A 15,356-nucleotide genomic window follows, 5' to 3' on the forward strand; every position below is an offset into this window, starting at 1 on the left:
CAATTCAACCAACTCTATAAAGTTAACATTATCCATGTTAAAGATGAGGATAAAAATTCTCAGGAAATGTAAGTAATTTGGCCAAAGTTACACAGCTAGAAATACAGTCAGAATTCAAGTTTAACTTAACCTGATTCCAAATCCACTAACTATTCTCATATCCACTTTTTTCTCTACTGCTCATAAGCATTTTTATCTAAGATAGTAAAAAGTTTATAAAATCAAACTTCATGTGTTTTTCTATGTTTATGCATGGAATAAGAAAACATATTTGATGATGACCTTTTTATTAAATGCTCTGTACTGTTCTGAACTCCATTATTAAAGGGTTGTCAAATTTGAAAAGGTCAGCTCCTTGAATGTAGTGCCTGTGAGGTTGGAGCTGAGAATTCTGCAGATGTTTGTGAAGACTGACTCCCGCTGATCTGAGGAGATAGTAAAGAACATCTTGGTGAGTTTATGAGGCTTCCAATCAATACAGGGCAGCGAGAATGCTGCCTCCTCCAGAGGCAGGAGAGGTGAGAAACTAGTAGCTGAGAAATAACCATGAAAGACCAACTTAAAAACAAATTCAACAGGATAGAATTCAAAAGATTCACAGATAAACATCTCAATGGAATTATTCTTACTAACACAATCTTTAAACAGTCATAAAGAAACTTCCTTAGTTGTACTCTCCTAGAAACAGTTTGGTAGATATCTAGTTACCTTGGTAACGTCTCAGTGGATAAGGATAGATGCTGTTGAAAGGCATTATGGCGATGTCAGTGTATGTAACAGAACCCCTGGGTTCTATTGGCTGCCACTGACAAGAACCATGACTCCCAATGCCAGAGTCCTATGAAAAGGAAAGGAACTATTTATTCGAAAGTTATACAGGTTCAGAATAATGGCGGAATTCTACTGTTCGATCTCATTCCTTTAGAAAGAAACACCCACAAATGCATAATTCTGCCCTTCCTTGCCAAACCAGGCTCATCAGAGGTACCAACTGTCAGGAAAAGAAATAGGGTCTGTAGCTTAGCTGGGCAGATTACCATCTGTATTCTGGCTTCTTCCAGTCATTCATGCTCAGTTAGCTAGGCTCCTGCTCTTAATCCAGAACCACATCCTCATGGTAGTCCGAGGATCCTTCTGCATTCTTTCAAACCATGTGGCCAAGACCCTGCACTGCCATTACATGGTCAAGAGGCTTCTCCTTCCCCATCTACATGGTCAAGAGAGCAATGGCTGCCCTATGCCTGGGTTTAAATCCTGGTGTGGATTTACCCCATCTCTGGCTCCTCCCAGTATTCTGGTTTCTTCTGCCTTTTTTGGCTGCCATTGGTAGTCCAGGGCCATGTGTGGCCCCATGATATAGGAATGGCTTCCAAGCTGCTCCTGTGGTGCAGCAAGTCCCTGCAGCTGCGTCCAATCACAAATTTGAGTCACACCATCTCCCAGCACCTGCCACAGCTTTTAGCATTACTAAAACACTGCCCAAGTTCCTTAAATATGCAAAGTAACTCTCAGTGACCCTGCTCTGCTTCCCCCCATCCCCATCCCCAAGCAATTGCTGTGGGGGTTTTCTCCATTTCAGGGGACCTCTAGCTCAGCATCCCCTTACACCATCACCCTTTTTAGACAAACACATGTACTTCAATCTCTCTCATTTGTTAAATAAAGAGTAATTACTTCAGCTTTTGCTTGAAATGGCCAGATTTCTTTTCTAAAACATCAAAACCAGGCTGTCTTTAGCAATGTGCTATGGCCCTGCCTCTTGAAGTACTCATTCAACGTGGTATTGTCTGACCATAGGAAAATAAAATAGCAGCTAGAAGTGTTTCAGTACATAATACAAGTCTGAAACAACCAGTTATCTCAGTTGACAATGGTTTTTGGATAAGTGGGATATTCAAGAATTTTTTGGTGGATTTGGGTATAGGATGCCAGGTACAAAGATCACCACTACGTTAGTAGCAGCGATACAAGCCATTTTGGATAAAAATATATATGTGTGTGTGTTTATCAGCCCCACAGCTCTCGAGAGGGAATAGGGTTTTTGGAAGTGATATCTGGCAGGCGACAGCTGTATCACTCGGTGTGCCACAGTCGTCACTGAACAAAATGCCCCTCTGCCATCAGGTTCCCTATGTGTGGTGGTGTTTCTGTGCCCCTGCTGAAATGAACTGAAGAAGAACCATTCATGCATTTTATCAATATTTAATTTAAGGTATTTAGAGGGCCTGTTTGAGCTCTATTTCCTCAGGTATAAACTGAAATAACAAATGAGTTTATTGCATCTAAAGCATCAGAACAGTCTTGATACATATTAAGCACTCCTGAGTAAAGTGTCATTAAGTATCACTAATAGCATTTTCCATTAAGAAGATGGAAAGACCATCACTAGATGTGTCCTCTCATTGTCATTCAACATGATGTTTTATCCAAAAAATCAGATGGATGTCTTCAATAAGAACTTCTAGTAACATTTGAAGGAACTGACCACTAAAGGAGGAGTAGAAAGAAAAGCCATTTATAGCTCATGTGCTCACTTGTAAAATGTCCTTAATTTTACAAAATAGTTTAAAAAGTTCTAGGCATCAAGAATTCTATACAAGTGAATCAAACAAGGATTAAGAGTCTGCTAGTTTCTTAGGATTATGTCTCTGAGTCAGGATTCCTGATCCAGAGACTATGGATGGCCTCAGTGGAATGGAACCTAAAGGCGTTGTCCATCAAGAGTAACTGAAATGAGATAGTTGACACTTCTGATGACATGAATCACTTGGCGTCCCTCCTCCATGGCATCTACATTGATGGTTTTGAGAAGCCCTCTGCTATCAGGCAGTGAGCCATTTTTTTTCTTATATCAACTATTATGATGTGATCTCTCCAGCTGGGTTGGAGAACAGAAAAATGGTGACTTTTGCCATCTCCATTCTGTAACAGATTGAATTGGATATACTCAGACCTTGGTCCTGGTACCCACTAAAGAATTGGCACAACAGATATAGAAGGTAGTCACGGTTTTCAGGGATTACATGGGTGTCTCCTGACATGCCTACTTTTGAGTTACCAGTGTGCATGCTGAGGTGCAAAACCTGCAGATGGAGGCTTCACATATCACCATGGGCACTCAATAGCATGTGTATGGTACTCTTAGCCACAGATACCTGTCTCTAAAATTAAACAAGACATTGTACTGGATGAAGCTGATGAAATGTTAAGCCATGGATTCAAAGACCAGATCTATGACATATTCCAAAAGCTCAACAGCAACACGCAGGTGGTTTTGCTGTCTGCTACAGTGTCTTCTGATGTGCTTGAGGTGACCAAGAAGTTCATGAGGAACCCCATTCTGACTCCTGTCAAGAAGAAGAGTATATTCTGACAGGAGATCTTGATCTCCTGTCAAGGTCTGGAGAGTATATTCCAATTCCATATCAATAGGGAATGAGAGGAGTGGAAGTTAAACACACTGTGTGACTTGTATGAAATCCTCACCATCACCTTCATTGCCATCTTCATCAACATTCAAAGAAAGGTTGATTGGCTCAGTAAGGAGAGGCATGCCTGAGATGTCACTGTCTCTGCCATGCATGGAAATATGGACCCAAAAGAACAAGATGTAATCATGAAGTTCTGCTCTGGCTCTAGCAAAGTATTGATTACCACTGACTTGCTGAACTGAGCCATTGATGTACAGCAGGTTTTTTTACTCATCAACTATGACCTTCTGAAGACTGTATCCACAAAATCAGTAAGGAAGACATTTCAGCTGTAAGGGTATGTATGGCTATAAATATGGTGACAGAAAAAGACAAAATGACTCTTCCAGACTCCAAGACCTAAATCTATAACATCTTTACTGAGGAACTACCCCTCAATATTGCTAACCTCATCTGAGAGGGGCTGATCTGCCACCTCATCCCAGTGAAGGTTCATCCTCCTTAGCCCCACCTTGGGAGGCTAAGGAGAAGCAGGAGTGGGGAGAGAATGGAGCCAAGAGATAACATATTGTCATTTTTAAAAATTTTCCTCTGAACAAATGTCATTTTTGAGGCAAAGAAGGAACTGTGGACATTTTAGATGCCCTTTTATTGGGTAGGCTCTTGCCCCAGGTGCCATGTCTTCTGCCCAAAATACTCATCTATTTCCCTAACCTAGTCATCCTCCAAACCCCAGAGGCTCTCCCCATTCCAGCCAAATTCCTCTGGAAATGATTCAAGAGGGCTATAATGTCACTCAATTTCATTTACTGGACCAAATCTAGAAGAAAAATTATGGAGTTAGGTGTTCCCCAAGTGGAGGGAGCAGAGGAGAAGCAATAGTAGCCACTTTCTAGATTGTTTATTTATTGTTTATGGTAGTATTTATTGATTCAGGAAAGAAACACAAAATTTAAAAACCAAATAACTTCAAAACTGCCAAAAGAAAAAAAGAAGTTATGGCTATGAGTAAAAAAAAGAAACATAAAAGCAAAGAAGGACTGGGCAGGGGTGGAAGAAATAAACAAGTACAAATAAGAAAGGGATGAACAGTGAGGATTCAATTTAAGCTAATCTTGGGAACTACCTAGAGACTTAACATTATTATTCAGAGAACATTTGGAATTAACATCATTCTCATTGTTGAAATTCTCTCTAGAGTTGTTTGCATACATTTTTAAATTGGTGCTTTAAAACACTGTTATATCTTTGCTTGTATCAGATTGCAGATCAGCTGAATTAGAGGTGTTGTGGAATTTCCATTTAGTTAAACTGGCATTTTCTTTGTGGTGCCTCAGTCCGAAGGGTGACTCCAATAGTTCACCAGGACTTTTGATATTTGACTTACAAGGTGATGTTAGCCATACACTGAGATATTTTGCTTTGCTTAATTCAGTGTGGTGCTGTGAAATCCAGCCAATAGTGTTCCCATGTATCCAAATACCAAGTAGCAAAAGGAAATATGTTCTCTGCAGTCAGTGGCCTTAAAGGCATACTAAATTGGATTCTAATATATAAAAAAGTCCACCCAACTAAAGGAATTTGACTCATCTTTTCCTCCACTGCTGATGAGTTCAAGAATTCAGAAAGTTCAGAAAAACAAAAAGAAGTCACATCTCCTGTTACTTCTTCCCATGAGAACCTCTCTAAGAAATAAATAAAAACCTGTATGACTCTAGCTATTATACAATGTACAACCAAGATTTCGCCATTGGATATAACCTACAAACTATTGCAACTGTATCACGTTTGCATGGAGAGATCCATTATCGGTCTGTGTTGAAGTCTTATTAAAACCTGCTATATCTTATTTATAATTAAAACAGAGAAGATAAATAAGAATCTGCCTGAGATCCAGTTGGACAGAGATGCTTCTCCTCTGACCCTTCTGCTTTTGGGGACATGGGGCAAGTTCAGTGAGCCCCAGGGTCACTCAGACCTGTCATCAATGCCCATGATTTTCCAATCATTGCTGTCCTCTGTGCCATCAAGAGCTTAAAAAACTCATGGACACTGGATACCCAAGATGGCAGAGTAGTAAGTGGAAGCTACACTAACCTTTCTCCAGGACCATTCTGATACAACTAACTGATAGAGAAATTATTCTGAATGACCAACTGAATGCTAGCTGGAAAGAAGTGTTATAACCATGGACAGATGGAAGAAGCCACATCACTACAATGAGACTGGTAGGGAGTGTGGAGGAGGTAAAGGGGGGCTGGCTTGGATCCCACAGGTAGCGGATGAAGTTCTGGAGGGATTTTTCAGCATCTTGGGGGACTCCCCCTGAGAAGTATGGGGTCTGAACCCAAAGATGGGCTCCCCAGCCTATACCATCAGAGCCAGAAAAGGAACCCAAATAATATCCAGCTGTGCCAGTGAGAGACAGCTGGAGACTCAGAAAGTTTATTAAAAGGTCAATGCATACAATTTTATTTGCAGCCACTTACCCTGGGCTCAGCAGAGAGAGTAGAGTGGACTAGAAACACATGAAGAGAGTCTGGGGTTGGTGGCTCTGGGGAGAGAATTGAAGGAATAGCCACCAGAATTCTTGTGCTCAGTTATTCCTCATACTGAAGAACCCATCTTTCTCAGGTAGACCACTCCTCCCCAAATAGCATCAGCCTGAAGGAAAACAATAGCCCTGCCCATAAGAATTATTCTGCCCCACCCTATGGAGCTTAAGCTGGGCTGCTGAGTACAGCTTGAGGGTATACCAGTGATTAGTTTAACAAACTAAGTCATATCTCTTGGATCTCTGAGACTTTAGCTGATCCTCCCCTGGGCCTGGTGCTGATAAAACCCAGCCTTGATGCTCAGCTTGGTTCTTTCTGCACACAAACAAGTTCAACAGAGAGAGCTACATGGTGTGCATCACTGATAGTTCCAAACAGGTTGTTCAGGGACAGTCATAACCATAGTCTGACAAAGGCCTACACAAGAATCTTGGTAATCTACCTGATATATAGAAACAAACCCAAAGAGAACAAGTCAATTCTCCAGAAAAAGAACTAGATGAAATGGAGGCAAGTAATTTATCAAATAGAGACTTTAGAATAATGATTATTAGGATACTCAACAGCCTGAAAAAGACATAGAAACCATGAAAAAGGATCAGTAAGAAATAAAGGATATGATATCTGAAATATCTAGTATACTGAAAGGAAGAAACAGTAGACTGGATGAATCAGAGGATTGAACCAGTGACTTGGAAGGCAAAGTAGAAAATAACATCCAGGCAGAGAAGCAAAAATAAAAAAAGGATTTTAAAAAATGAGGAGATCTTAAGAAACATTTTGGACAACATGAAACATTACAACATCCATATCATGGGAGTACCAAAAGAAGAATAGGGCAAGGAAGGGATCAAGAAACTACTAGAAGAATAATGACTGAAAATTTCCCTAATTAAGTGGAGGAAAAAGACATACAAGTCTAAGAGTCTCAGAGAGTCCCAAACAAGTTGGATCTAAAGAGGCCTACACTAACATACATAATTAAAATGGCAAAATTAAAGACAATGAGAGAATCCTAAAAGCTGCAAGAGAGAGAATCCTAAAAGCTTCTCTTGAAACTACTTGCAAGAGAAAAACAAGCAGTTACATAGAGGGAGTACCAACTAGACTGCCATATGATTTCTCAACAGAAAAATTTCAGGCCAGAAAAGAGTGGTATAAAATATTCAAGGTGACTAGTATAAAGGACACATGGACACAAGCTAAGGGGCGGTGGAAATGAGAGGGAGGTGGGGAGCACTGAGGGGGCTGGGATGGGAGTAAAAGACAGAAAACTGTACTTGAACAGCAACAAATTTTTTTTAGAAAAAAGAAAAAAGAAAGAAAAGCAAGGACTTACAACAAAGGCTACTTTACCCAGAAAAGCTATCATTTAAAATTGAAGGAGAAATAGGAGCTTCCCAGACAAAAAATAGCTAAAGGAATTTGCTAACAGCAAACCACAACTGCAATCAATGTTAAAGGATGTGCTTTAAGAAGAAAAAGAGAAAGAAAAAAATGGAGGAAAATAGTCTAATAATAAAATGGCACTAAATACATATCTATCAAAAATCACCTTATATATAAATAAATGTCTTAAATGCTCCAACCAAAAGACATAGGATAACTGAATATGCTGCTACAAACAGACCCAACTCACATCAAAAAACTCACAGGGACTAAAAGAAAAAGGGATGGAATAAGATATTTCATGCAAAGAGAATGGGGTAAAAAAGCTGGGGTAGAAGTACTAATATCTGAAAAACGTCTTTAAAACCAAGGCAATCATAAAAGACAAAGAAAGATGCTACATAATGAAAAATGTAATGACTCTAGATATAATATTCATGCATCCAGCATAGAATAGCTTAAATATGTGAATCAAATCTTGATGGACATAAAGGGAGTGAATGACAGAAATATTGTCGTAGTAGGAAATTTTAACACTGCATTGATGTCATTGGATATCTCTTCCAGACAGAAAATCAATAAGGAGACAATAGCCTTTAACAACACATTAGATCAAATGAATTTAATTGATATCTTCAGAGAAGAGCATTTCACCTCAAAGCAAGAGAATATATATACTTTTCAAGTACCTATGAAATGCTTTCTAGGATAGACCACATGTCATGATATAGAACAAGTGTCAATTTAAGAAGATTGAAATCATATGAAGCATCTTTTCTGACCACAATGCTATGAAATTACAAATTAACCACAAAAAGAACAATGAAAAACATGTAAAGACATGGAAGCTAAAAAACATGTTATTAAAAAACAAATGGCTCAACAATGAGATCAAGGAAGAAATCAAAATAAAACTTGAAAAAAATGAAAATGAGGAAACAACGACCCAAAATATGTGGGACAGTGGAAAGCAATCCTAAGAAGGAAATTCATGGCATTAAAGACCATCTCAAAAATTAATAAAAAGCTCAAATAAACAATCTAACTTTATACTTAAAGGTATTTGAAAAAGAACAATGAACAAGGCCCAAAGTGAATAAAAGGAAGAAAATAATAAAGATCAAAGCAGAAATAAATGAAATAGTCTTAATTTTTTAAAAATTATTGAATTCAAGACCTACTTTTTTGAAAAAATAAACAAGATGGACAAACCTTTAACCAGACTCATCAAGAAAAAAAAAAGGAGGACCCCCAAAATAAAATCAGAAATGAGAGAGGAGAGATAACATCTGAAACCAAAGAAGTACGAAGGTTTGTAAGAAAACGTTATGAACAACCATATGCCAACAAAATGGACAACCTTAATGAAATGGAAAAATTCCCCCAAACATACAATTTTCCAAAATTAAATTGGGAAAAATCAGAAAACCTGAATAGACACATTATACATTGTGAAATTGAATCAGTAAAACAAACAAATGAATAAGCAAAAACAAACCAAAAAACAACTCCTAATAAACAAAACCTCTGGACCAGATAGCTTTACAGGTGAATTTTACCAAACATTCCCAGAAGAACCAACACCTCTCCTCAAACTTTTTTGATAAATTCAAGAGGAGAGAAGCTTCCCAAAATTGTTTTATGAGGCCAGCATTATCCTAATTTTAAAATCAGATAAAGACACTACAAAGAAATAAAATTATAAGCCAATATCCCTGATGAACATAGATGCTAAAATTCTCAACAAAATATTACCAAACCAAATACAGCAATATATTAAAAAGATCAGACACCAGATAAAGTGGTATTTATCCAGGAATGCAAAATTGGTACAACATTTGCAAATCAATAAATGTGACTCAACACATAAACAAAAATGAAGGATAAAAACCACATGATCATATCAATAGATGCACAAAAACATTTGATAAAATCTAGCACCCATTTTTAATAAAAAATCTCAGCAAAGTGAAAATAGAAGGAACATACTGAAACATAATAAAGGCCATATAGGACAAACTCACTGCCATCATCATACTCAATGGGCAAAAACTATAAGTGTTCTTCTTAAGGTCAGGAACAAAACAGAGATGCCTGCTTTCACCTCTCTTATTCAATGTAGTACTGGATGTCTTAGCCATAGCAATCAGACAAGAAGAAATAATGAAAGGCATCCAAATTGGAAAGGAAAAAGTAAAACTGTCTTTATTTGCATATGAGATGATACTGTATATAGAGAACCCCAAAGATTCCATCAAGAAACTACCATAACTGATAAGTGAATTCAGCAAAGTAGCAGAATGCAAAATTAATATCCAGAAATTAGTTGCATTTTTATATGCCAATAATGAACTAACAGGTAAATTAAGAAAACAAAATCCATTCACAATTGCTTCAAAAAGAAAAAAATACCTGGGAATAAACCTAATCAAGGATGTAAAAGATTTGTACTTAGAAAATACGAAAGAAGGAACTTGAAGAAGATACAAATAAATGTAAGTATAAATCAAGTTCATGGATATGAAGAATTAACATCATTAAAATGTCCATACTACTCAAAGCAATCTATAGATTCAACACAATTCCTCTCAGAATTACAATGACGTATTTCACAGAACTAGAACAAATATTTCAAAAATTTATATGGAACCACAGAAAATCCCAATTAGCAACAGCAATCCTAAGAAAGAAGAACAAAGTGGAAGGAATCATACTACCTAATATCAAACTATACTATAAAGTGATACTTACCAAAACAGCCTGGTACTTGCATAAAAACAGACCCATAGATCAATGGAATAAAATAGAGAGCCCAGAAATAAACCCATACCTTTAAAGGCAATTAATATTCAACAGAGGAATAAAGCACATACAATGGGCTAAGGATAATTTATTCAACAAATGGTGTTGGGAAAATTGGACAAATAGATGCAGAAAAATGAAACTAGACCACCTTCTTACACTATGCACAAGAATAAATTCAAAATGGATCAAAGACTTAAATGTCAGATCTAAAACCATAAAAGTTATAGAAGAAAACATTGGCACCATAATCTTGAACATTGCTCTTATTAATATTTTATCAGTTGTATCTGTAGTCAGTGGAAGGAAAAGGAAAAAATAAACAAATAGGGCTATATCAAACTAAAAAGTTTTTATACAGCAAAGGAAAACAGCAACAAAATAAATAGACAATCCACAGCATGGAAGAACATATTCAGTGATACATCTGATAAGGGGTTAATATCCAAAATTTATAAAGAATCTAAATCTAAACACCAAAATCTTACAAATCTAAACACCAAAATCTTACAAATCTAAACACCAAAAATACAAACAACCCAATTGAAAAATGGGCAAAGGAAGCAAATAGATACTTCTCCAAAGAGGACAAACAGGTGGCCAATAGACATATGAAAAGATTCAGACCATCACTAAGCATCAAAGAAATGCAAATTAAAACCCCAATGAGATATTATCTCACACCCATCAGAGTGGTTATCATCAAGAAATTAACAAACAAGTGCTGGAGGGGATGTGAGGAAAGGGGAACCCTTTTGTACTGTTGGTGGGAATGCAGATTGGTGGAACCACTGTTGAAAGCAGTGTGGAGTTACCTCAAAAAATAAAAAAATGGATTTGCCTTTTGACCTGGTAATTCCACTTCTGGGAATATATCTGAAGGAACCCAAAACACTAATTTGAGAGAACTTAAGCATCCTATGTTCATTGAGGCATTATTTATAATCACAAAGATATGAAAGCAGCCCAAGTGTCCATCAGTAGATTAGTGGATAAAACAACTGTAGGACATCTACACAATGGAATATTACTGGGCCATAAAAAAGAAGAGAATTTTACCCTTTGTGACAATATAAATGAACCTGGATAACATGCAAAGTGAAAGAAGCCAGTCAGAGAAAGACAAACTCCATATGGTTTCACTCATGTGAAACGTAATAACCAAACTGAACTAACAAGCAAAATAGAGGCAGACTCATATTTAGAGAGCTGAATGACACCTAAGAGTTGGGGCAGTTTTAGAAGGTGGAATGATCAAGCAGAAAGGAAAAAGGACTCATGGACATTGACAACAGTGTGGTGATTGAAGGGGGAGAGGAATATAAGGGGACTAAGTGGTAATGGAAAAAATATAATATAAAATTTAAAAGTAGTTAAAATCCATTTCGGCACAGAGGCGCACAGAGCATTAAGCTCAGAGAAGTTACTTGATTATAAAATTATCTTTTAAAAATGATATGTTTAAAATATATATTATATCTATGAATAAAAAATATAGCAAAGATTAATTCTCAAAGTCCATTAAATACCAGTGTAATTAACCAACAGTCTATGTACTAGTCCATTTTTGCCTTTCACCATAGATTCTACTGAGGAAGATACACATTAAATAAGTAAACAGAAAAATAAATACTTATTTAGGATACTGTTAAGTATTCTAATAGGTCAGAGAATGATGTTACTACAAGAAAGAATAAGACAGCTTACTTCTCTGAGCATATATATGGTTTAGCTGAGTCCTGAAAGATGAGAAAGTCAAACCATTTGGGGTACAAAGGAAAAAGAATGGACAAAGAATAAGCTGTACAGAAGACTTGAGGTTTGAAAAAGCTGAGTAAGAAACTGAAAGGAGCCCTGGATGGTATAGCTCAGTGGATTGAGCACGGGCCTGCGACCCACACGATCGCGGTTCGATTCCCAGTCAGGGCACATGCCTGGGTTGCAGGCCAGTTCCCAGCAGGGGACTCACAAGAGGCAACTGTACATTGATATTTCTCTCCTTCTCTCTTTCCTTTCCTCTCTAAAGATAAACAAATAAAATCTTTAAAAAAGAGAGAAAAAAGAAACTGAAAGGATCCCACTACACCTAGATGGTAATAATGAAGAAGAGAGGGAGAGTGTCAATAGGCTGGCAAGGCTCTAGCGTGTTGGACCTTGAGAATACTGTGACTACAATGGTTTAAAACAGAGGGTTTACACTACTTAAATGCCAGTTTTAGAGATTTTTCCAACTATTCTTTGGTGAATAAATTGCTCCAAGGTCAAGAGGTGAGAATAGAAACCCATTGGGAGGCTACTCTGGTTATTTACAAGGAAAACAATAATGTCAGACTAGAGTGGTGTTTATTGAGATACAGATAAGTGTACATATTTAATATGCATTTGGAGAAAAAATGAGGGATGTATACTGCTGAGTGGAGGGATGATGAATGCAAGGCTATGAGGCATCTCAGGACTGCTTCCTGAGTTTTTCTGGACTGAGCTCCTATGTTTCTGGTCTGAGGGCCTGGGTAGAGGGTGACACCCTGTCCTGAGTCAGGGAGGACATTACTGACACTTGAATACCTTGACTGTATTCCATCCTTTCTCTCTCATCCCCCCTTCACCCTTAACCCACCACATTTCTCTAAATCCTATCTATCTTTTCAGTTGTGTTACATTCAATAAACTTATACTGAACAATAATAAAAATCATAAGTTTAAATTTTTTAGTCCTTCTAAACACAATATATACCCGACTAACTTAATCCTTATGACAAAACTCTATGAGATAGATCCAACTTTACGCATAAAGAATGTGGAGGCACAGAGAGCTCGAGAAAATGCCTAAGGCCACACTGCTACATAGCAATTGCTGGGGCCAGCAAGCCCTTGCTTTTGCAGTCTAACCCAGGTGCTAGACTGGTAAACAAATACAATAGATACAGTGCTGCAACAAAGTGCTTGTAACTATATCAATATTGTCCTATGAAATCCCAGTAGGAATACCTGATCAATCCTAGACAGCAATAGTCAAAAAGAGGCCTCCTGGAAGAGATTATATCTGAGCTAGATCTTGAAGGGTAAGTGAAAATTATGCAGGTGAAGTTAACAGGAGTGGAGAAGGTCTTTCCAGGCAAAGCAACCCAGAGGCAAAAGATCTCTGGGTTGGGGTTGGAGGAGAATCAAGTAGTGAGTCAGTAAAAGAGCACAACTGATAAATATGCTGGAGAGATAAAATGGAGAAATAGATTGGAGAGAAGTTTGACATTTGTGGTTGGGACATGGTTTAATTTGCATTTTAAGTAGCTTTCACTGGTGAAATATCGAGGAAAAGGTGGGGTGAGAGCAGCCAGAAATCTAGAATCCCAAGTAAAAAGCTTTAAGTATTTTTTTCTCTTGGGACAAAAGTGAGGATTTGACATAAAGCAATGATGTTAGGAATAAATAAAATAAAAGGAATTTGAAAATTACACAAGAAAGCACATATAAAGTACTTATTACAATGTTTGGCCAGTTACATAAAAAATGTTAGTTATCATTTCAGCTGCTACTTAACAAGCCATAGTAAAACTTAGTGGCTTAATACAACAAAGACTTATGATTTATCTTAATTCTGTGTATTTGGTGGGCTCTACTTGACTTTGACTGGGGTCACTCAAGTGAGTGCATTCGTCTTGTAAGCTCCCTCGTTTTTAAACATGCAACCTACCAATCTGCCTCATTCTAGGTTTCTGTTTGCCCTCCTTGCATGCAGGCCACTTTGCAAACCCAGTTTCAAAAAGCACATGTTGTCTCCAACTCTTAAAGGTTTTTAAACACTTTTTCCTAGTTTTATTTTAATATAAAGATATTTTAAGGCACACTTTGTGCCACGGAAACATTATATGAAGTGGAGAGTGCTACAATTTAACTTTTTCATCACTTGAATTCAAGTTACATTTGTCCTGTGAATAAGCCTGGAAAGCTGTGGGGAGTAATGTTTACCAAAGGTTTGCAATGGTCTGGGTTTGGGTATTTTAGGGGCTTTTTAAAACTTTACATTTATATATTTATTCTTTAAGTGTGTGTATCTTTTTTGAAAAAAGTAATTTATTTTTAAAATGTGATGACTTCTGTCTTACGTGAGCACAGAAATAACTTGAAGATAATTCTCTGATCTTTTCGTCTTTTGGGGCCACTGGTTTGTGCACGACCAGCTCCTTTGACAGGGTGGTCATCTGTGTGAGCCGTCAAGATGGTTAGTTTCTGGTGGCTGATGCACAAAATGACTGGTTTACTGAAAAACTTAGAAAACACCTGGAAAACTTATGAGAAATGCCATTTATATTGTCACTGCAGAGATTCACAGGCCTGCGGGGATTTTGAACATTTTAAGGCTGACTTCAAATTCCTAGAGCCACAAGAATATTAAGTGTTGCTCTTCTTAAGTATAGAGCTGAGAGTGGCTCAGGAGGCTTACTCAGTGCCTATGTAAGCCTACGTAAGCTTGGTGTTTAAACTGTAATTCAAAATGTTTGTAAACCAAGTTATATTCTCACATGATGGCTTTCTCACCAGTATATTTGTGTAATGTTCATATGTTAGTGGATTTGGTTTGTGTTGTTAAGGTGGAAAAATGTGTTACTGGGAGGTAATTACTGTAAAGCTATTTAATTATTGATTTTCCCAACATAGCAGGGTTGACATTTTAGCAGATATAATGAAGGAAAAGATATGCATTAGCAAAATGGAATAAAAATGCACATTTTAAAGGGAGACATGATTCATTTAAAAAGATATGCAGTAATTATCAAGAAAGGATGACTTTCTTCATAAATGACATTAACCATTCATTAAATGACAGAATTATAATGTATAAGGATGTTATGAGGGTATTCAGAACCCTAGCATTGGCTAAGCCATATGCAAGAATTTCACCTTTACCCATGTCCTTTTTGGAATTCAACTCTTCATTACACTTTATCAAAAGCACACTCTTTTTTGAAGTATTTATACTGGCTTGTGCTTTTCTTTATTTATAAAAACAGAATTTTATTTTGCAAATTTGTTGTAATAGCTATAAATAAATGCAGCTACTTTCTCCCTTGAAATAAATGACTGCATTTTAGACTGAAAGAAGATCAGCTCAGGACGACCATAGATTTCCCAACCCTGCTGAGTTCTTGCTTTTTATTCCTGGTTTATCTGCCTTTCTGAT

The 15,356-nt window shown here is 37.2% G+C and overlaps 1 protein-coding gene and 1 pseudogene across 1 annotated transcript in view; both read left to right on the top strand.

Annotated features, from left to right (window-relative positions):
* Positions 1-15,356, top strand: part of MACROD2 (mono-ADP ribosylhydrolase 2) — a 580,549-nt gene that overhangs the window by 284,701 nt on the left and 280,492 nt on the right. The gene's annotated exons all lie outside the window — the stretch shown is intronic.
* Positions 2,643-3,888, top strand: LOC118984878 (eukaryotic initiation factor 4A-I-like; annotated as a pseudogene).

This window comes from Sturnira hondurensis, unplaced genomic scaffold (assembly GCF_014824575.4).
Source record: "Sturnira hondurensis isolate 20B ecotype Veracruz unplaced genomic scaffold, ASM1482457v3 Scaffold0003874, whole genome shotgun sequence".
NCBI lineage: Eukaryota > Metazoa > Chordata > Mammalia > Chiroptera > Phyllostomidae > Sturnira > Sturnira hondurensis.